General features: G+C 38.1%; 2 pseudogenes across 1 annotated transcript; one reads left to right on the forward strand and one right to left on the reverse strand.

Annotated features, from left to right (window-relative positions):
- Positions 1-4888: 4888 nt before the first annotated feature.
- Positions 4889-5611, forward strand: LOC143603060 (secreted RxLR effector protein 161 pseudogene; annotated as a pseudogene).
- A 608-nt stretch (positions 5612-6219) lies between these two features.
- On the reverse strand, positions 6220-11537 carry LOC143603063 (receptor kinase-like protein Xa21; annotated as a pseudogene). Its single transcript, XR_013147982.1, has 3 exons — positions 8707-11537; positions 8529-8639; positions 6220-6437 (listed from the first exon to the last, which is right to left on the reverse strand). The product of XR_013147982.1 is annotated as a receptor kinase-like protein Xa21 (transcript).
- Positions 11538-11857: the final 320 nt, after the last annotated feature.

An 11857-nucleotide genomic window follows, 5' to 3' on the forward strand; every position in this document is an offset into this window, starting at 1 on the left:
ACAGTATAATATGTAGTATGACAAACTGCAATTGCTCTCAAGATCCAGAAGTCAAAGAACATTAATTTTGGAATAAAAATCATATGAACATTGAATTGGATATAAATTAAGAAATTGACCCCAGAAGTCAAGGTGTTTAACTGACCATTATAACTATTAATTAAGCCTGCCAAAACGAGTGGGTAGGGTTGGGTTGGGTAAAGTAACGGGTCATAACGGGTTCAGGTTAAAACGGGGTCTGGCCAAAATGAGTTTGGGTCAAAATGGACCATTTTTAGAGTGTATTAATTTGGTTTCGGTTCAAAAGGAGTCGTTTTCCAAAGGTATAAATTTGGTTTCGGGTCACAACTACTACAACAACCATTAAAAGATAGTTTTATTATGGATTGCTAACATAAGTTTAAAGATTAAGTTGAAATGAAACTAAGAAAAAGCCACAACCTAAAAATATAATTGGTTTTCAGGTACAAATATGACTTTTACACAGTCTTTATCTTATTAGTTCTCTATGTCAAGCTAACAATTTATTTCAACTTGCAGTTTTCTACATTGAATCCATATAAACTTATAAAGTACTTGTGACATCAGCATATTCTCGTGTTAGAATCTTAGATGGAACAAAAACTGCTCAGAAATTCAGCATATGCATAATTTGACTTTCAGGTCAAATGATAGAACTTTAACATAAAAGTTGACATAATAATTCTTTAGTTTTTGGAAAATATTAATGATATAACTGAAAGAATGGGAAATGAAAAATGTTAATGGAAGGAAAATCATGCGTGTTAAAATATATGATAAGGATCAGTTTCCATCATGTCCTAATATAAACCATTGACTCTTGCTACACAAGATCCTCCAATTCAGCCACTAATACAGCAGCCAATTCTTTCAATGCATTTGATTATATTTCCTTTTCTAGTTTTGAGTATTGGCTATATATATAACATGTACGTGTGGTGTAATGGTCATACTGAAATAATAAAAACAATTTCATAGCCATTTCTTTTATCTTAAATACCTCTGATTATCATACTTAATATGATATCAAAGCGGTGTTTTTGATCCAAACCTTTCTGTACTCATCACCTACCAGGCACAATGTCGGAAGAAGACAATAATAACCTGGCTATTCAAATAGCCAACCTCCTTAAAAATGGAGTTCAATCTCAAACCCAGAACCCAAAACCGAATCAGTCCGATAGCCTAAAAATCAGCCTGAATCTCACAAGCCAAAACTACTCTCTATGGGCTCGGATGATACGAGTCGCCATAGGGGGGAAATCGAAAGCCCTATTAAATCATCTTACCCAGAACCCACCAGATCCGGTTGATGAGCAGTGGGAGCAAGATGATTTAATCGTCTTCTCCTGGCTGATTCAAAATATCGAACCGAACCTTGCCCAGTAACCTTACAGAGTTCCCAACCGCGAAAACGCTATGGGACGCACTTACGGTTACGTATAGCAGTGGCAAAGACAAGCTTCAAACCTTCGATCTCCACGTCAAAGCAAATGAGTTCAAGCAGAATGGCTTACCATTAGAGGAATTTTGGATTGTGATGCAAGGTATCTGGGGAGAGATCGAACGGCGAGACCCGAACCCAATGACATGCTCTACTGACATTGCCACGTACAACAAACTCAGGTCAGAAAACAAATTGTTTCAGTTTCTAAATGCCCTTGATAGAAAATATAACTCCCTGAAACGGGATATTCTCCGGTGGGAGCCATTACCATCTGCTGAAGCTGCATATGCGGCTGTCCGAAAGGAAACGGCACACCAAAATATATTCGGAAACACTCAACCAGGGGCAGCGACGGGTCTAAACTCAACCGGAGATTCCATTGGGATGGGTCTCGTCTCCAAGGGTCGCCGGTCAGAACGAAAACACAATCCGTCATCATCCCGGGTAGATAAAAGCAACCTTAAATGTGATCACTGTGGTAGAAGCAAACACACGAAAGAACAATGCTTTGAACTCGTAGGGTACCCGGACTGGTGGGCTGATGGGCATAAGAATGGGAAAGCCGCCGCCGCCGTGGGCAGTCAAAGAACCACCAGCAACGGTAGCAGCAGCGAGGAACACCCAAAAGCAGTCGGAAGGGTAGAAGGAAATGAAAAAGGCAACAATGGGGTACCTGCTACTTTGCGGCGGTTCAAGAAGACAAAGGGGAGACAGGTATAAGGTTTGAGAGTAACATCTCAAATCCTTCACTTTCTCATTATACTTCTTTTTTAAAGAAATCGGGTATGGCAGTATTGAAACCCAAGTTTTTTAGTCAAGATATTCTTGATTTACTAAATGAGGTTCAATATTCTGAAGTCACAAATAAAGCCCCTCATATGCCTAATAAAATAAAGCCAAAAAATTCTTTTAATGTTGGAAAAGCTAACATGGCAACAAAAAATAAAACAAATGAACTCATGGATATTTGATTCTGATGCTACCGATACAATGACCTATGAAAAATCTGACATGTGCTCAATGTCAGAACCACAAAGATCCAAAATTCACACCGACAATGGAGAAGTTCTTCAAGTAAAAGGAGGAGGCACTATTCAAATTTCGGAAAATATGAAACTATCAAATTGCCTCTATGTTCCATCTTTATCTCATAAGTTGCTATCGATTAGTCATGTTACAAAAGAGTTGAATTGTATTGTGCTAATGCATCCTACCTTTTGTATCTTACAGGACATCAGGACGGGAAAGATCATTGGGCGTGGTACTGAACGCAAGGGCTTTATTATGTGGATGAAGTTACTCGACAAGGCACTGTAATGTTAGCTCATTGGTCTGCAGATCGTGAAGCTTGGTTATGGAACCGGAGATTGGGACACTCCTCCAGTACGTGGTTACTTACATCGTTTATTTCCTAATTTATTTCCAATAAATAAACCTTTGAATTGTGAGACATGTTTTTTAGCTAAGAGTCATAAACACACTTTCAAACCAAATGATACTAAGGTTGATTTTCCTTTTTTATTGATTCATTCGGATGTGTGGGGACCATCAAAAGTTGGGGGGGGCAGAATTTCCGCTATTTTGTATCATTCATTGATGACTGCACTCGCATGACTTGGATTTATCTTCTAAAAAAATAAATCCAAAGTTTTTTCAAAATTCATACTTTTTTGTACTATGGTTAAAACCCAGTTCAAAAAAGATGTCCAAATTCTTAGATCGGATAATGGGGGGGGGGGGGGAGTTTGTTAATACTACCATGAAACAGTGATCATTCATCAAACATCATGTGCGCATACCCTAGAACAAAACGGGGTATCCGAAAGAAAAAACCGTTTTCTTTTAGAGATAACTCGTGCAATCATGATTGAATCCCAAGTTCCGAAATCTTTTTGGCCCAAAGCCCTTGTTACAGCTGCCTATCTTATGAACCGTCTTCCGACAAGAGCTCTTGATTTAAAAACCCCTCTTCAAGTTCTCTCAAAATTCCACAAACCCCCATCAAACCTTATTCTTAAACCTCGTGTCTTCGGATGTTCTGTTTTTGTTCATCTACCAAAAACAGACCGTTCCAAACTTGACGCATGTGCTGAGAAATGTGTGTTTGCTGGGTATGGGATCAATCAACACGGTTATCGGTGTTACAATCCTAACACACGTCATGCGTATACAACAATGAATTGTGACTTCCTAGAAACCGAATATTTCTACACTGCCCAACACAATGGTCAGGGGGAAAAGAAAACTGTTGACGCATTGAGTTGGATACAGTGGATACAAGCCTCAGAAAAAGTTAACGAAGAAGCTCACAATGGGTCTTCATCCACTAGCCATGAAGAAAGTACCACTAACAATGATCATCCCAACCTGGTGTCGGAGGTAAGTAACTCTCAAACTCCTGAGTATATTGATTCTTCCAATTATGAAAATCATGAGCATGTTGAGAATCCTGACGAAACTAACCATGAGACAGAACAAGAATCATCATCACAGGTTGAACAAGACAGATATGTTCTACCCCCAAGATCCAACAGAGGAGTTCCTCCAAAAAGATACTCTCCCGAGAAGGAAGCTCGAAATTCTAGGTATCCAATGGCAAATGTGGCGGTAGGAAATCTATCAGTAGAAGCCAAAGCTTTTACCACATCCCTGTGTTCTGAACAAATTCCAACCACAGTTGAACATGCTCTTGAGTCTAAGGAATGGAAAGAAGCGATGGAAGTCGAAATGAAAGCTCTCATTAAAAATGACACGTGGGAAAAATACACCCTTCCTCCTGGGAAAAAACCAGTAGGGTGCCAATGGGTCTTCACTATAAAGTATAAGCCAGATGGAACTATTGAAAGACACAAAGCCCGGCTCGTAGCAAAGGGGTATACTCAAACATACAAGATTGTTTTCTGTAGCTGCAAACAAAGATTGGCCTCTCCTTCAATTTGACGTAAAAAATGGCTTTTTACATGGAGAACTCAAAGAAGAAGTCTATATGGAAGTACCTCCTGGACTCATGAAGAAATCCGATCCTAGAGAAGTGTGTCGCTTAAAAAATCCCTATACGGATTAAAACAGTCTCCACGTGCTTGGTTTGGCAGATTTACGTTAGCCATGAAAAATTATGGCTTCAAACAAAGTAACTCAGATCATACTCTGCTCCTTAAACAAAGGAACGGACTCATAACATGCCTAATTATTTATGTCGATGATACGATAATCACAGGTAATGATAAAGAAGAGATGGCAAGACTGAAAGTTAACCTATTCAAAGAATTTGAAATGAAGGATCTTGGGAGACTTAAGTAGTTTCTTGGAATTGAAGTCATAAGGTCCAGACGAGGAATTTTCATTTGCCAAAAGAAATATGTTCTTGACCTGCTGGCAGAAATAGGGATGATCGATTGCAAACCTGTGGATACCCCTATGATGGTAAACCAGAAGCTCTATATGGAGGAAAATGCTAAGCTAGCTGACAAGGGAAGATATCAACGAATAGTAGGGAAACTAATCTATCTATCACATACCCGACCTGACATTGCCTACGCAGTGGGAGTCGTAAGCCAATTCATGCAGCAACCTCAAATTGCCCATATGGAAGCAGTATGGAGAATTATTAGATATCTCAAAGGGACACCTGGTTATGGAGTTTTTTTTAAGAAAAATGGTCACCTTGAAACCAAAGTGTATACCGATGCAGACTGGGCAGGAGATAAAGGAAACCGGAGATCAACATCCGGGTACTTTACCATCATCGGTGGAAATCTCGTCACATGGAGAAGCAAGAAACAAAAGGTGGTGGCGCTCTCAAGTGCTGAGGCAGAACTTCGAGGCATATCACGCGGTCTAGCAGAGATACTATGGATACGGAAACTCTTGACGGAAATCGGATATCCTCCAAATCTATCTAGTAAAATTTTGTGTGATAACAAAGCAGCTATTCAAATCTCAGAGAATCCAGTCCAGCATGATCGTACAAAACATATTGAAGTAGATCGCCATTTCATCAAAGAAAAACTTGAAACAATGGTTATTGACCTTTTGTTTATCCGCTCAGGAGAGCAACTTGCAGATATTCTAACAAAAGCAGTCAATGGCAAAATCTTCAATCACTGCCTTGGCAAGTTAAGTATTGAAAATCCCACTACTTAACTTAAGAGGGAATGTTAAAATATATGATTAGGATCAGTTTCCATCATCTAATATAAACCATTGACTCTTGCTACACAAGATCCTCCAATTCAGCCACTAATACAGCTCACCGACAGCCAATTCTTTCAATGCATTTGATTGTATTTCCTTTTCTAGTTTTGAGTATTGGCTATATATATAACATGTACGTATGGTGTAATGGTCATACTGAAATAATAAAAACAATTTCATAGCCATTTCTTTTATCTTAAATACCTCTGATTATCATACTTAATAATGCGAACATTGAATTCGAAAAGGTCAAATTCAAAAGTCAACATGCACTACTGACTATTGTAAAGGCAGGTCACAGAACAATAACACCCAACTTTCAGTTGATTATAAGCAGTGCTACTGAAGGTTCACAGATCATAGCATTACATTTGAAGGCACGAAGAAACCAAAGTTAAACACAAATATCAAATTATTAAATCTTGCGAACTTGAACGACCACTAGTTGCAATACTAACACTCAATAAAATATTACCAATATCATCATAGACATTATAGCACAATCACTTACTAGCTTTCTGGGGGTTGCAGAACTTAATTTGTGGACCTTACACAAATCAAGTTCTAGTTGCAATTGTTGTTGTGAAGAGCTCGTGAACAACGGTCCCAATATTCATCCGATCTTGTGGAGACTCGGAAGAGCATTGAACTCCAATTTTCACCAAGGAAATCAAACTTTTTTCATCGACATCCTCGTTTCGAAGCACCGGATCTAGAATGTGAAGCACAGAACCATCAACCAAGGCATTCCTTGCATATGAATGCAAAGTTAGACCTTCTTTAAACATTGGATCAACAGGTTCCTTCCCTGTGATCAACACTAACAGTAGAATTCCATAGCTATATATGTCCCTGTTGGTTGAGACTGAACTTCCAAGTCCATATTCTACAGCTTACACAAGATTAATATTACAACAACATAACATATACTAAAATAAAAGGTCAAATGAACTAGTGATCATTAGCTTACCTGGAGGAGCATACCCAATGGTTCCTTGGAAAACATTTGAGCTGTCGTTTTTTGCATTGGAAACTACTTCAAGGGAAAGAATTTTCGCGAGCCCAAAATCTCCAACATGAGCAACCATATCAGTGTCCAATAAAATGTTGCTCAGCTTCAAATCACAATGAACAACTACGTTTGCACACCGACAATGTAGATAATCAAGTGCACAAGCCACATCATTTATAATGTTGATTCTTTGAGCAAGATCTAGAATTTGGTGCGTTGAATGCAACCAACCCTCCAAACTCCCATTCGGCATGTATTTATGAAGGAATATTGTTTATTGCAGCTCTTGCTTTCATCTTCAATGGACAAAACAGTAAGGCTATGGGATATTCAAACCAAGAACTGTTTGAAGATATTTTCTCATACAGATTACGGTATGCACATTCATATAACATAACCGGCTGAACATGGTTTTTTTTTTTGTTTGGTTAATACACAGTGACTTGTGTGCAGTTTAATCCGGCAGATGAGGACTACTTTATAAGTGGTTCACTGGATGCTAAGGTTAGAATATGGAACATACCAGACCGATATGTTGTGGACTGGATCAATCTTGATGAGATGGTCACTGCAGTTGGCTATTCTAATGACGGCAAGGTAATTCTTTCAATGACCTCAACTAGTTGTCTCCGATTTTGGATTGAAAGTTTATCACTTAATGATTGATGTTTGCACACATGAAGGTTTCGGTTGTTGGTTCCAATTAAGGGATTTGTCGGTTTTATAACACTGCTGGTACAAACTAGTTCTATAACTGTTATCTGTATCTGATATTTACTGTCTAGTGAATTATCGCATACACACCTCTTGATCAGTTTATTTTTATCCTGGATTGCAAGCTTGATCAGTTTATTTTTATCCTAGTATACATTTGGAGGCACGAAGAAACCAAAGGGAAACACAAATATCCGATTATTACATCTTACGAACACTTCCCTTGTAAAGAAGTTTCTGTCACCGCACCATGGCCCATATGCAACAAACTGGAACAACCACTGGTGGCAATGCATTCCAAGAGACACACAAAAAGGTCCACCACCACCCTGCCACCATCGGTCACCGGCTCTTCTTCTATAACGCTGCCACCACTTCCTAAAAGGAGTAATCCCTCAATGGACAGTGCTGAAGACACAGACCACAATGCAAATGTTGACTCGAGTTTAGGGCCCTCTGAGTCGTTCAGCTCGGTGGTAGTCGAGGTCACAAGACCATCCAAGCAACTGCATGGGGGTTGGTTATTGTGACTGCAGGGTTGGGTGGTGAGATCAAGGTTTTCCAGAATGTTGGTCTGCCTTTTAAGGTTGGCCGTTTGTAGAGTAAATTGAAGAGTGTACGTTAGTTTCTTTTTTGTAGTTTCTTATTGAATTAAAACATATATCAAACTTCTCAATCTAATGAAATCTAAAACACCAAAACTAGCTTTTCAACCACAAAATGGTGTTTAGTTTTTAGTATGTCTTGAGTATTAACAAACATTGTATCCAGCGCGTGTCGTACCAATATCATCATAGATAATAAACATACTTTTATTCTTATTCAAACATCAACTTAATATGATATACACCAACAATATAAAACGATCACATACTAGATTTTTGGGATTGCGAAATTTGATCTACCGATGCTTAATTAAAAATTAAGATCTAGTTGCAATATTTATTGATAAGAGCTCGTGAACAACAGTCTCAATATACATTCGATCTTGTGGAGACTCAGAAGAGCATTTCACTCCAATTTTCACTAATGAAATCAAACTCCTTTCATTGGCATCCTCACTTAGAAGTACCGAATCCAGAATCTGAAGCACGGAACCATCAGTCAGGGCATTCGTAGCATAGGAGTGCAAAGTTAGACCTTCTTTAAACATTGGATCAACAGGTTTCTTCCCTGTCATCATCTCCAACAACAGGATTCCAAAGCTATATATGTCCCCACTGGTTGAGACTGCACTTCCAAATCCATATTCTGCAACTTATATAGAGTTAATCGTATAGTATAACACAGTAAAATGGAATAGTGTTCGTTAGCTTACCTGGAGGTGCATACCCAACGGTTCCTCAAAATACACTTGAGCTATTGCTGCTTGTGTTAGAAACTCCTTCAAGGGAAAGAATTCTGGCAAGCCCAAAATCTCCAACATGAGCAACCATATCAGTGTCCAATAAAATGTTGCTTGGCTTCAAATCACAATGGACAACTATGTTTCCGCATTGACAATGTAGATACTCAATAGCACAAGCCACATCCTTGATAATGTTGATTCTTTGAGCAAAATCTAGCGTTTGGTGTGTTGAATGCAACCAGCTCTCCAAACTCCCATTTGACATGAAATCGTAAACCAAAGCTTTGAAATCATTTCCTTGAAATTCTATACTTGAACAAGAAGTATAACCTTCACCAGGTTGCGATGGCGAATATTTCTCAAGGCATCACACTCGGCCACAAAACTCCTAAAACCTCCTCGGATATTAAGGTTCAAAACTTTGATTGCCACAGTGAAGCCATTTTCATTAAGAACTCCTTTGTAAACTGAAGCAAAGCTACCGGTACCAATCAGATTTTCTAAAGAGAACCCTTCGGTTGCTTTGAAGAGGCTTCTATATGAAATCTTCTCAAATGATCTGGTCGATGTTGTACCAAATGATTTATCTGTTTTCCTTTTTATACAAAAGTATAACAAAAGAATTAACACAAGAGCCAAACCTACAACAGTGGAAGATAGTGAGATCGCTACGACAACACCAACATGAAGCTTTTTAGTACTTCTTTTGGTTGTGCATTTCGGTAGGTGAAGTTTAGGTATGCCACCACAAAGTCTATGGTTCCCAATGATTGATATCATACTTGTGTTAGCAAAAACACCTTTAACCGACACCTCTCCCTCAAAATTGTTATATGAAAGATCTAGATACTTCAAATCCATTTCTTGCAAAAATGTTGGAATGGGCCCAGAAAAGTTATTTCGGGACAAGATAACATATTCGAGGCCTCTCAAAGAGCTCAATGCCTCTGAAATCAACCCATGGAAGAAATTTCTGGAAAGATTTAGTGTTTGAAGGCTAATGCAATTGCTAAAACCACTTGGAAGTTCACCTGATAAACGGTTTCCCAATAAATCAAGATTTTCTAAGATCTTGAAGTTTCCAATCTCTTGTGGAAGCACTCCACTCAAATTGTTTTGACTCAAATCTAGACCAATGGAAAGTGAAGACAATTGGAATATTTCTTTCGGTATACTCCCTCTTAGGTTATTACTAGAAAGGTTTACATATAACAACTTTTCACAACCGCCTATAGTCGATGGTATAGTGCCTTCCAATTTATTTGTACTCAAATATAGTACATTTAGAAATGACATGTTTCCTATGGATTGTGGAATAACCCCAGAGAAAGCATTCAAGCCAAGAGACAATTTTTCCATGCTTCGAAGCTTTCCTATGCTTTCAGGAATTATGCCTGTGAAGCTATTTAACGCAAAATCAATTGAATTCAGGCCAAACAAATTGCCTATAGATGAAGGGATACTGCCTGAGATATAATTCCCAAAAAGCCCTATGTAATTCAGTTTAGATGAGAAGTTCCCAAGTGAATTTGGTAACACCCCTGTTAATTGGCTTTCGTAAAGCTCCAAATTCTCTAAATTGCTACAGTTGGACAAAGAATCAAAGAGATTCTTGCAATCAATAGGGTTCTTTTCATAGTTATTGCGACCAAGAACTAAAAACTGAAGTTTTTGCAGTTTTCCGAAATCAATCTTTAACCCTCCCGTGAAATAATTATCAAAAACATCAAAAAATTTCAACTTTGAACAATTTGATATTGAGAGTGGAAGTGACCCGGTAAACCGATTATCACCTATTACTAGTGTGTTGATATGTGGTTGGTTCAAACATAAGTCACGGGGGAGATTGCCATGAAGGTTGTTTTGTGGAATATTTACAAATTCTAACTTTGAAAGGTTGTAGGAGAACAATGGAAACACTCCAACGAGGCCATTTCCGCGATGCCTAATTGTCTCAGTTTGTTCAACTGATTGAAGGAATCGGGAATGCTCCCTCCTAATGGATTTCCACCAAGATAGAGATTTTCAAGATTTGTGAGATTGCAGATGGATGGTGGAATCCCACCTATGAAGTTATTTTTCTGTAAGACTAACGTTCTTATCATGCGCAAGGAACTAAGAATAGTTGGAATTTTCCCAGACAACTTGTTTGCTTGTAAGCTAATTATCCTTAGTTTTGAGCAACTTGATATGTTAACTGGGATTTCTCCGGTAAGAAAATTTTTGTCAAGGGAAAGCTCTTGTAATCGTGCTAAACGACTTATTTCATGAAGGATACTTCCATAAATCCGGTTGTCATCTAAGATGATGGACCGGAGGAAGCTGAGGTTTCCCAGAAAAGGAGATATAGAACCTGATAAGTTTTCGCCTTTTAGATTCAAGCTTGTGACTCTTTGGTGTCGTCTACCGCACGTCACTCCTCGCCACATGCAAAAAGGAAGTGAATCATTCCATGATTTTAAAACACCGTGAGGGTCGTCTTTCATCCCGGATTTGATTTTTAGTAATGCAACATGATCCGTAGGCAGATTCGAACCGGATCCAGTAACATTCATTCGTATAAGAACAACAAGAAACAGGACTGTTTTTAAGAAGAATGAAGAGCGCATACTTCCCTGTGTTTAAGATTTAGATATAGAGCTTAAATTCAAGATTATGAATGAAAGAAAGGAAGCAGTCTATTTATATCATATATCAAGTGACAATGGAATATATGTAATATTACAATATTGCCCAATAATTCAAAGGATTTCTTATTTTGATTTTATTCCATCAAGACTTTCGACTTTGCGTTATTGTAAGTCACATCGATCTATTAACTTTAGTGGATTTTATTTGTAAAGTCCAGAAGAGATAATCAAATGCTTGAGAGGTCTAAAATGCTTGACTTTCTATGATTAAATTTCTTACAGTTTATTAGTCATATATGTCAGTTGTATTATTCATATGTGTTATTTGATTTCTTTTTACATGATTTCTTTTTACAGCAAAAGCTCGAACATTCAGAATCACCTTGACAAATGGATCACCCTTTCATCCGAAGAATATAAAACCCACAATTAAAAACACCCTTGACCCACCGTGGTGGATCATGGAATTTTTTCCAGATGGTTCATTGATG

Source organism: Bidens hawaiensis, unplaced genomic scaffold (genome assembly GCF_021521415.1).
Source record: "Bidens hawaiensis isolate Kalapana, Puna unplaced genomic scaffold, B.hawaiensis_p1.1 tig00060452_1, whole genome shotgun sequence".
In the NCBI taxonomy this organism is placed as follows: domain Eukaryota; kingdom Viridiplantae; phylum Streptophyta; class Magnoliopsida; order Asterales; family Asteraceae; genus Bidens; species Bidens hawaiensis.